Source organism: Sphaerodactylus townsendi, linkage group LG17 (genome assembly GCF_021028975.2).
Source record: "Sphaerodactylus townsendi isolate TG3544 linkage group LG17, MPM_Stown_v2.3, whole genome shotgun sequence".
NCBI classification, from domain to species: Eukaryota; Metazoa; Chordata; class Lepidosauria; order Squamata; family Sphaerodactylidae; genus Sphaerodactylus; species Sphaerodactylus townsendi.
Genome location: NC_059441.1, coordinates 20796527 through 20807551, shown reverse-complemented (window position 1 = coordinate 20807551; position 11025 = coordinate 20796527). Strand labels below are relative to the sequence as shown.

The window sequence follows — 11025 nt, the reverse complement described above, 5'->3', positions numbered from 1 at the left end:
ACGAAGTTGTAGGGAATTTGACGAATTTTGCACTGCTTCGGTCTGACACCTGTTGTGTATAAAGCGATTCACTTCCTGGTCAGTCTCTTCCATTCAAACGTGCCTGGCAAGATTTAACTCCCCCGCCCCGAATAATTTGAACTTGTTTGACAGACAAAGGCAGGAGGGAACGGGGTAATGAAGCAAGACAGCCGGTGTGGGCGTTTCTCCCGTCCATCATGTTATGCATGAAGTTTAGTGTCTCACCTAAGACATGAAGCAACTTGCCGTACCTTTCCTGAAATTGGGAAATGACATTGAGACATTAATAAACAACAGCTCCTGTGGGAAAGAGCGAGAGGTGTTCCATGCAGGCAAAAGGTAATTGGGAGGGGGGGTCGGGGAATCGAACCACCTTGTGGTCGCCTTCTCTTTATTTTAAATTCCCTTCGAAACAAAATGTTGGCCCTGTTGCCCTTCATCAGTCCAACGGGCCTTCCAACCAAAAGGTAATCCAACCTGTAATTACCCTTGATTTCTGACAAGGGAAGGTTTTCATACTGAAAGGCTGACCTCTGTTTTACTGAAGATGTGTTAGGTCTCAGACCTCGAATCAATGAATAAACTCTGTATTATGGATCAGCGGCATTTATGGGAAGGCAACGAAGCACCCAGCTGGTTAAAGCCAGTTCTGCCGAACCTGGCTTTTGCTATCCCCTTTATCCAGAAATTGATTCCCCCTCCCGTTTCCCCAAAGAATGTGAGAAAGAGTTATTGCAGAGCTTAGATGCCCCAAGGTCGGCAACAGGTAGAAACAAAGCCACCTGGCCTCCTGCTCCCACAGGCCAATGGAAACATCCCGTTTCCCATGGGACCAGAAGTGTCAGGGTTAAGCCTAGTTATCTACTCAGTATGTGAAGCCATAAAATAAAGATTAGGAAAGGATGTCCCATTACAGAAGTGGTAACATAGAGCAGCCTGTTTACATATATCTTGTAGTGATTGCACTGAGGGAGGAAGGCATCTCAATCAATTAGATACAATCACCATCAATATATATTGTAACAACTACATTGGGCTAGGAGTGCATCTCAATCAACTAGGTGCAATCCCTGATAAGACACTCAGTTCTACCTTTTATTGTGACTGGTTTTATTGCACTTCATCTCATAACACATTTGATCCCCACAGACTCTTCAAATAATCCAAAATGGCTGTATTCGAAGGAAAACTTTGGGATTTTGGTTGCCCAATTTTCCTGGGCAGAAGAAATTGAAATAACTAGGTTTTTTTAATGGCAGCTGTGAATTTGTAATAAGCAACTCCAACTCCCTTTTCAAATGAGGACATTGCCCCGGGCACCATTCCCCCCAATTCCCCACGCCTCTGCAGAAAGCACATTGGGCTCCTCCAGCCTGGGAAGCATTGCCATGGAGTGGGTTAATAAGGCCCGATCAGCTGAGTCCATAAGAAGACATCTTACAAGCTAATGGTAGAGGACAAACTAATGTGACATCGGTGCTGCTGAGCTGCCAATCTAACAAGAAACCCGGGTCTGAGAGGGTACTCCCAAACTTTCACCAAAAACAAAGCTTCCTCATCTAATTTTTCGTGTGGAAGGGATCTAGGGGTCTTAGTAGACCACAAACTGAACATGAGTCAGCAGTGTGATATGGCAGCCAAAAAAGCCAATGCAATTCTGGGCTGAATCAATAGGAGTACAATATAGTGTCTAGACAGAGGGAAGTAATTGTAGCACTGTACTCTGCATTGGTCAGACCTCACCTAGAGCAATGTGTTCAGTTCTGAGTACTGCAATTTGAGAAGGATATTGACAAACTGGAACATGTCCAGAGGAGGGTGATTAAAATGGTAAAAGATCTGGAATCTATGTCCAATGAGGAGAGACTTAGGGAGCTGGGGATGTTTAGTCTGGAGAAGTGAAGGTTAAGGGGGGACATGATAGCTATGTTTAAATATTTGAAGGGATGTCATGTCGAAGGGGGAGCAAGCTTGTTTTCTGCTGCCTCAGAGACTAGGGCACGGAGTAATGGATTCAAGGTGCAGGAAAAGAGATTCTACCTAAACATTAGGAAGAACTTTCTGACTGTCAGAGCTGTTCGACAGGGAAACTCACTGCTTTGGAGAGTGGTGGAGTCTCCTTTGGAGGTTTTTTAAACAGAGGTTGGATGGATGAACATAGGAGAGCTCTGATTGTGTGTTCCTGCATAGCAGGGGGTTGGACTTGATGGCCCTTGGGGTCTCTTCCAACTCTATGATTCTATAATGTGGGGACAAGACCTTTTTCACAGCACCGAGTTGACCAAGCAACATGGCCTCCACTGTATCCACCTTATGTTACTCTTTTCGTGGTTTGGGGTTTTTTCCCACAGGAAAGGGAGAAAGAATAGCTCTCCTCCTTTTCCATTGGAGCAATAACTTTTTCTTTTCCTAAAACTCAGCTGAAGCTTCAGTCTGCAAGAAAGGTAGTGAACGTAGCCTCCAGTTTCTGATAAGCAAGGTTTTGATGGATAGCCCTCAGTGCCAATAGAGTTGCCAGACGCCCAGTGAGGCTGAAGAGCTCCTGGAATTACAACACATCTCCAGATGACAGAGTTAAGTTCCCTGGAAGAAAACTATATTGGTGGACTCTATGGTATTATACCCCCGCTGAGGGCCCTCTAAAAGCTCCAGGAATTTCCCAACCTGGACTTAGCAACCCTAAAAGCTCAGTAGTCCAGAGTACTGTTCCCGTAAATTAAGAACATAAGAACAAGCCAGCTGGATCAGACCAGAGTCCATCTAGTCCAGCTCTCTGCTACTCGCAGTGGCCCACCAGGTGCCTTTGGGAGCTCACAGGCAGGATGTGAAAGCAATGGCCTTCTGCGGCTGTTGCTCCCGAGCACCTGGACTGTTAAGGCATTTGCAATCTCAGATCAAAGAGGATCAAGATTGGTAGCCATAAATCGACTTCTCCATAAATCTGTCCAAGCCCCTTTTAAAGCTATCCAGGTTAGTGGCCATCACCACCTCCTGTAGCAGCATATTCCAAACACCAATCACACGTTGCGTGAAGAAGTGTTTCCTTTTATTAGTCCTAATTCTTTCCCCCAGCATTTTCAATGTCTGCCCCCTGGTTCTAGTATTGTGAGAAAGAGAGAAAAAATTCTCTCTGTCAACATTTTCTACCCCATGCATAATTTTATAGACTTCAATCATACCCACCCTCAGACGTCTCCTCTCCAAACTAAAGAGTCCCAAACGCTGCAGCCTCTCCTCATAAGGAAGGTGCTCTAGTCCCTCAATCATCCTTGTTGCCCTTCTCTGCACTTTTTCTATCTCTTCGATATCCTTTTTGAGATGTGGCGACCAGAACTGAACACAGTACTCCAAGTGCAGTCACCCCACTGCTTTATATAAGGGCATGACAATCTTTGCAGCTTTATTATCAATTCCTTTCCTAATTATCCCCAGCATAGATTGTGTTCCCTCTTAATGCTTATGCACTTATCCCATCCTCTTTATGTTCCTGTACCTTTTTACGAGAGCCAGTGTGGTGTAGTGGTTAAGAGCAGCAGACTTTCAATGGACTAGCTTTGATTCTCTACTCCTCCGCATGAGTGGCAGACTCCTATCTGGTGAACTGGGTTTGCTTTTCCGTTCCTCCAGATGAAGCCTACTGTGTGACCTTTGAGACTCCTCCTCTTCCTCTTGTGTTCCAATTCTGCTGGTAGATTTCCTTTTAATGTTTTCGCTGTTATTCCTGTTTCCCATATGATCCTGTATCTTTTTGTGCTCCCAATTTTCGTTTCTGACAGAAGATTCTGTAGATATATATTTACAGGAGTGTTCTGGGGATTCCAGGCTGTATGGCCCTGCTCCAGTAACATTTTCTCCTGACGTTTCGTCTGCATCTGTGGCTGGCATCTTCAGAGGATGCCAACCATATATTTACAACTTAAGTATTTTATCCTTTTAAGTATCTTTTGTACCTTATGCTGGTCTATGACAGTAATAAAGATTGATTGTTGTTATGTTTTCCACGTACTGCAAGCCAGAGTTGTGTATTTTCTGGAGTGGTAATATTTGAAGCACATTTTACTTTTTCTTTTCATCTTGGATACATCATCGAAATGGGTCTTTGACTCAACTTGACTCAGCCTAGAGCCAGCGTGGTGTAGTGGTTATGGGCAGTGAACTCTAATCTGGAGAACCGGGTTTGATTCCCCTCTGCTCCTCACGAGCAGCGGACTCTTATCTGGTGAAGTGGATTTGGTTCCCGACTCCTCCATGCGAAGCCTGCTAGGTGACTTTGGGCCAGTCACAGCTCTCTTAGAAGGGAAGGGAAGGACTTTATAAGCTGCCTGGAGTCTCCATACAAGAGAATTTGGATAACACACCTGTCCTTCAGTGATTCTCAATTCGAGTAATGAAGCAATATGGCAGGACTTGAGGAAGCATTACTCTAAGTAGGCCACGGACCTGTTGGCATTTGAGGGAAATGCCTCCAGCATTCCTTTTAAGTCGAGCATGCATGTTAGCCAAGGTTGTTAACACCAAGCACAGAGCTTGCAGGATGGCCGCAAAGTTAATGTTCCCTGGGTTGATTCCAGATAAGCGTAATAATGAACCATCAGGACTACTTGAAACGGTGAAGTGATAAAACATTTGGCCCCCGAGATCACTGTGTTCCCTGCCAATCTTCTCTTCACCCGTCTCTTCCCTAAAGGAAATCTGAGGAAGTCAGTATGGAAAAAGGATTTTCTAGTAGCGCTTGCCTCCCTAAGCCAAAAACATAGGGATGCGAATCTCCTGAAGGGCTTTTTCTTCTTTCTTGAGTGATCTTTTTATAATCTGTGCATCCTCCCTGTAAAGTATTTGGAGCACAACACAAAATCATGCTTGTTTATTTTATTTTATTAGCGCATACATATCCAAAGAGCCAGTGTGGTGTAGAGGTTAAGAGCGGTGGACTCTAATCTGGAGAATCGGGTTTGATTCCCCGTTTCTCCACATGAGTGTTGGCCTCTTATCTGGTGAACTGTATTTGTTTCCCTGCTCCTACACATGAAGCCTGCTACGTGACCTCAACCTAGTAACAGTTCTCTCTGAACTCTCTCAGCCCTACCCACCTCACGGAGTGTCTGTTGCAGGGAGGGGAAGGGAAAGGCTTTGTAAGCTTCCTTGAGAGAGAAAGGTGGGGTATAAATCCAAATTATTCTTCTTCTTCTTCTTCTTCTTCTTCTTCTTCTTCTTCTTCTTCTTCTTCTTCTTCTTCTTCTTCTTCTTCTTCTTCTTCTCCTTCTCCTTCTCCTTCTCCTCCTCCTCCTCCTCCTCCTCCTCCTCCTCCTCCTCCTCCTTCTACCATAAACTTTTTTAAAAGCAACTCTATTCTAATCTGAAGGATTCCTTCCTGGGCTCCTGTATTTTACCCTTATGATGAAACATCCCATACAGTTCCAAAATCTTCCCCTTTTTCAGTGTCGAAACCAGTGGCAGAGGAGACTAGTCAGCATTGCTCTACAGGAATTACATCCAACGGCATTGCCCATGAGTCAAAGATCCTGAATGGCAACTTTTAAGGGCGGGTCCCTGGAGAACTTGGAAGCACCTACAGATGAGGCGTTTACCTTTTGAGAAAGTCGCCGGGTGCACACTCGCGTTCTGTTTCAGTTGTCACTTAGTCTTGGGAGAGGAACATCCAGGTAGGACTTTGATTATCAGGTTCCTTTTTGTGGATATAGCTGTTCAACTTGAGCATAATGGGCAGTTTTTAAAAAATCTAATTTTTGTAGACTGGAATCGACATTCAGGGAGGGTATGAATGACTTTCCATTCAAATGTCAGGTGTAGCCATCGAGTTGAAATGCTAACATTCTTTGAAAAGTTCATCTGACTTCTTTTGTTCCCTCTCGACTCTCGACACGCTTATTTGTCTGTGGGACAGCTGCTAAAAATATTTCAACACAACCGTTAAAATGCCTCCTTTAAGAAAACGCTTTATTTTAACAGTGGACTATCTGTGTTCTGGGAGATTGTTCAGAGTTGCGATGAAAATGACACTGAACTGTTTGCATGCACAAAGCTGCAAGGAGATTCTGGGTCTGTATATTCATTGCCTTTTTCCTTTTTACATCTTGATTCAGAACACTCCTAGCAGCAGTAGCGTAGTGGTTAAGAGCAGGTGTACTCTTATCTGGAGAAACCGGGCTTGATTCCCCATCCTGCTGCCTGAGCTGTGGAGGCTTATCTGGGGAATTCAGATTAGCCTGTACACCCCCCACCCACACCAGCTGGGTGACCTTGGGCTAGTCACAGTTCTTCGGAGCTCTCTCAGCCCCACCTATCTCACAGGGTGTTTGTTGTGAGGGGGGGAAGGGAAAGGAGTTTGTAAGCTCCTTTGAGTCTCCTATAAATCCAACTTTCTTCTTCTTCTTCTTCTTCTTCTTCTTCTTCTTCTTCTTCTTCTTCTTCTTCTTCTTCTCCTCCTCCTCCTCCTCCTCCTCCTCCTCCTCCTCCTCCTCCTCCTCCTCCTCCTCCTCCTCCTCCCCCTCCTTCTCCTTCTCCTTCTTTAGAACTGACGTACAGAATGCAGAGGATCATGGAGAGCTAACATGGTATAGCGGTTAAGAGTGGTGGACTCTGATCTGGAGAACCAGGTTTGATTCACCACGACTCCTCTTGAGCGGTGGACTCTAATCCAGTGAACCAGATTTGTTTCCCCACTCCTCCATGTGAAGCCTGTTGGGTGACTTTAGGCTAGTCACAGTTCTCTCAGAACTCTCTCAGCCCCACCTACCTCACAAGGTGTCTGTTGCGGGGAGAGGAAGGGAAAGGAGTTTGTGAGCTGCTTTGAAACTTCTTAAAAATAGAGAAAAGCGGGTTATAAATCCACATTCTTCCGTTTAAGTTCTGGAGCATGCCTTTCATTTCCAGTGAAGATGCTCGTAGGTCCCTTCCACATATGCAGAATAATGCACTTTCAATGCACTTTTCAGCTGTGCGGAATAGCAAAAATCTGCATGTGCGGAAGGGGTCATATTCCCCCACCCCATCCGCCACTGTAATATTTCAAATGCCCTATCGTGTGCGAGGATGTCCTTGTGCCTCTCTGCTCCCACCAGCAGACAGTAGGTGCAAGTGGATTGATAGTGCATTATTCTGCATGTGTGAAAGTGCACAGAACTGCATCCCTTGAGATGGCAGGAAGACCTTGTCAGGAAGGTGGGCGTGCTCAACTCATGATGGGGATATCCAGTCCTAAAGCATCACTGTGATCCATGTAACTTAAGGTGACCAGCCATCCCGCTTTTGGCGGGACACTCACGCTTTTCCGCAATGTGTCCCGCGTCCCGCAGGGTTTTTTAATTGTCCCGATTAGGCAATGCGCTACTGCGGCCGCGTGCGCCTCCTGTGCTGCCGCACTGCCTTCTGGGGTGCTTCCCTGTTTCCCGCCCTGTCACAGAAGGCAGTGCAGCAGCGCAGGAGGCGCACGCGGCCGCAGGAGCGCACTGCCTTTTGCGGCGCTCCCCAGTTGAAACGCCCCGCATTACAGGAGTAAAAATCTGGTCACCTTAATGTAACTGCATAGTGTCTGTCTATCTGTCACTCAGTCAGTCTGTCTGTCTGTAAGAGAGAGAGGCAGAGACGTATCTAGGGAAAATGTACTGTTTAAATATACATGGACTCGATTGTTGTAAATGATGTGTGTCGTTAGCCACCACAATCTAACTCTGGTCAGGAAAGGGCAGGATAAAAATCAAATTAAATAATAATAATAATACATGAACATTACACTGTAGAACAAATTATGTCACTCTGAACACTGGATCTAAAGATGATTGAACAATTTACAACTCTGACGTGTTTCCTGTGCTGGTGACTAGTTTTGTATGAAGAAATTCTTCTGATATCCATGTCCATATGAGCTATTCCTTCTTGTAGAGAGAGAACTTGTAATATGTGCTTCAAGATTTAGCAACTGGTCTTGCGGATTGTCAATGAGCGGCATCCGTCCCGCAATCTCAGTTTGCAAATCTGGATTGCCTAAACTGGAATGACTCATCTGAGCAAGGATCTGTTGAGAAGTTCTTCATACAAAACAAGCCAAGCTCTGGGAACTCTTTCGAGAGCCAGCGTGGTATAGTGGTTAAGAGCAGGTCGATTCTAATCTGGAGAACCGGGTTTGATTCCCCACTCCTCCACCTGAATGGCAGAGGCTTATCTGGTGGACCAGATGTGTTTCCGCACTCCTACATTCCTGCTGGGCGACTTTGGGCTAGTCACAGTTCTCTCAGAACTCTCTTAGCCCCACCTACCTCCCAAGGTGTCAGTTGTGGATGGAGGAAGGGAAAGGAGCTTGTAAGCCACCTTGAGTCTCCTTACAGGAGAGAAAGGTTGGGTATAAATCCAAACCCTTCTCTTCTTCTTCTAGAGCTGTGGAAATTGGTCAATATCTCTCCCCCCCCCCTCTTTTCAGCTTTCAGTGTGATATGTTACTTTATTCCTCATTATATTGTTTCACTGTATGAACACACAGTCCTTTGGTTTTGTCTGGCTCATACGCTCTGTGATTGCCTTGGTGTCCCAGAATTTTGCTGATTGCTCCCCTTCTCCAAAGGCTTGAGGCTGAATTAATTTAGCAAGAAGCTTCAGCTGCCTATTTCAGCCGCAGGTCAAAATTCAGGATTAAGCAGCTGTCAGATAACTTCAGAGTTGTTCAGTTTTTTATTGTGGAGACTTTGTTTGAGCCTTTTGGGTGAAGGAATTTGGGGGAAATCAAACCGAACAAATCATAGAATCATAGAGTTGGAAGAGACCCCAAGGGCCATCAAGTCCAACCCCCTGCAATGCAGGAACACACAAAGCACCCCTGACAGATCCAGCCTCTCTTTAAAAACCTCCAAAGAAGGAGACTCCACCACTCTCCGAGGTAGCACATTCCACTGTCGAACCGTCCTTAGAGTCAGGAAGTTTTTCCAGATGTTTAGGTGGAATCTCTTTTCCTTCACCTTGAACCCATGACTCCTGGTCCTTGTCTCTGGAGCAGCAGAAAACAAGCTTGCTCCCTCACCAACAGGACATCCCTTCAAATATCTAAACCTGGCTATCATGTCACCTCTTAACTTTCTCTTCGCCAAAGTAAACATCTCCAGCTCCCTAAGTCTCTCCTTGTAGGGCATGGAGTCCAGACCAAATCCAACTGGTCACATGGAGCAAGACCCTAAATGTTATCTCCAGTAACCCCAAAGGTTTCATATGCGTAACATTTTCCAATGTGGTCTTTCGAATCTGACCATGTATTGATCAATCACGGAACAATGCAGGTTATAAAGATAAGAAGTTGATCGGATCCAACAGGGTTCTCCTTATCTAGTGCAGCATTCTGTTTCCAAAAGGGCCAGCTAAAGGTCTCTGGATACATGCTATGAAGCTGTCTGTATTGCTCTTCCGCAGCAGCAGATGTTCAAAAGAATATTGGCTTTGGTCCAGGAGGGTCCTCTAATAAAAGGAAATCCAGGAGGTTCATCTCCAGGAGGGTCCTCTCTAATAAAAGGAAACACTTCTTCACGCAACGTGTGATTGGTGTTTGGGATATGCTGCCACAGGAGGTGGTGATGGCCACTAACCTGGATAGCTTTAAAAGGGGCTTGGATAGATTTATGGAGGAGAAGTCAATCTATGGCTACCAATCTTGATCCTCCTTGATCTCAGATTGCAAATGCCTTAGCAGACCAGGTGCTCAGGAGCAGCAGCAGCAGAAGGCCATTGCTGTCACATCCTGCAGGTGAGCTCCCAAAGGCACCTGGTGGGCCATTGCGAGTAGCAGAATGCTGGACTAGATGGACTCCGGTCTGATCCAGCAGACTATTTCTTCTGTTCTTATTTTCTTATGTCCATCAAACTGCTATTAATGATAAAAGGTGTCGATGGGAACAGACGTAAGAGCTGCAGCAGACAAAATATGATTTCATGAGGAGAAGAAGAAAAAGATGTTGGATTTATACCCCCTCTTTCTCTCCTGTAAGGAGGCTCGTGGTGGCCTACAAGCTCCTTTTCCTTCCTCTCCCCACAACAGACACCTTGTGAAGTCAGTGGAGCTGAGAGAGCTCCAAAGATCTGTGAGGGGCTCAAGGTCACCCAGCAGGAATGTAGGAGTGCGGAAACACATCTGGTTCACCAGATAAGCCTCTGCCACTCAGGTGGAGGAGGGGGGAATCAGCCTCTCTTCAAAAACCTCCAAAGAAGGAGACTCCACCGGTTCTCCAGATTAGAATCCACCTGCTCTTAACCACTAAACCATGCTGTTATTGTATTGTCGAAGGCTTTCACGGCGGAGATCCTTGGAGTGCTGTGGTTTCAGAGCTGTTGTAATGGCCCGTGTTTGTGGGGAGCATTCTCTCCTGAAGCTTGTATGGTCATATAGTTGGCTGGCATCTTCAGAGGATCCTCTGAAGATGCCAGCCACAGATGCAGGTGAAACGTCAGGAGAGAATGCTGCTAGAACACGGCCATACAGCCCGGAAACCACACAGCACCCAAAACATGCTGTTATTCTACAGCTCTGTTAATTTTTTTAATTAGCCCAGACAAAGAAGAATGAACTTGGCTTTGGGCACATCTTGTAGTTTACACAGTGTGTTGCTTTGTGTGCCTTGAGTTGCATCCAAACGGATTTACAACGGGCTTTTCAACTGGGAAAAACGGGAAACTCTTTTGCACTCCAGAAATGCTGGGAATCATGGGACTTCTATGGACAAAAGCCATGTCGAACAAGGGCCGTAGTATGGTGGTGGGTAAAAAGGGGGAAAAGGCTAGATCTAACCTTTTTAGTACTGATGTCTAAATTGAAACCTATCTGCGATTATTCTCTGTTTTTAGTCTGAAGAGCTGCCCAAGTATCCTCTTGGTGGTGTTGTGCTTCCTTTTAGCAAAAGTGTAGCATTTAAGAGTGGAAGACTCTTTGATTTCCCCATGCCTCTGTATGAGCAGCAGACTCGTATCTGGTGAGCTGGATTTGTTTCCCCGCTCCTCCACTTGAGGCAT

The 11025-nt window shown here is 45.6% G+C and overlaps 1 protein-coding gene across 2 annotated transcripts in view; it reads left to right on the top strand.

The window, feature by feature from the left end:
* The first annotated feature begins 338 nt into the window (after positions 1-338).
* CERS3 (ceramide synthase 3) overlaps positions 339-11025 on the top strand; it is a 43181-nt gene continuing 32494 nt past the window's right edge. Inside the window, exon 1 of one of the 2 annotated variants that reach the window (XM_048481910.1) lies at positions 339-360. The gene's annotated coding sequence lies outside the window, so the exon portion shown is untranslated. Of the gene's footprint in view, positions 361-5635; positions 5685-11025 lie in introns of those variants that run through there. The other variant, XM_048481908.1, reaches the window with a different exon arrangement.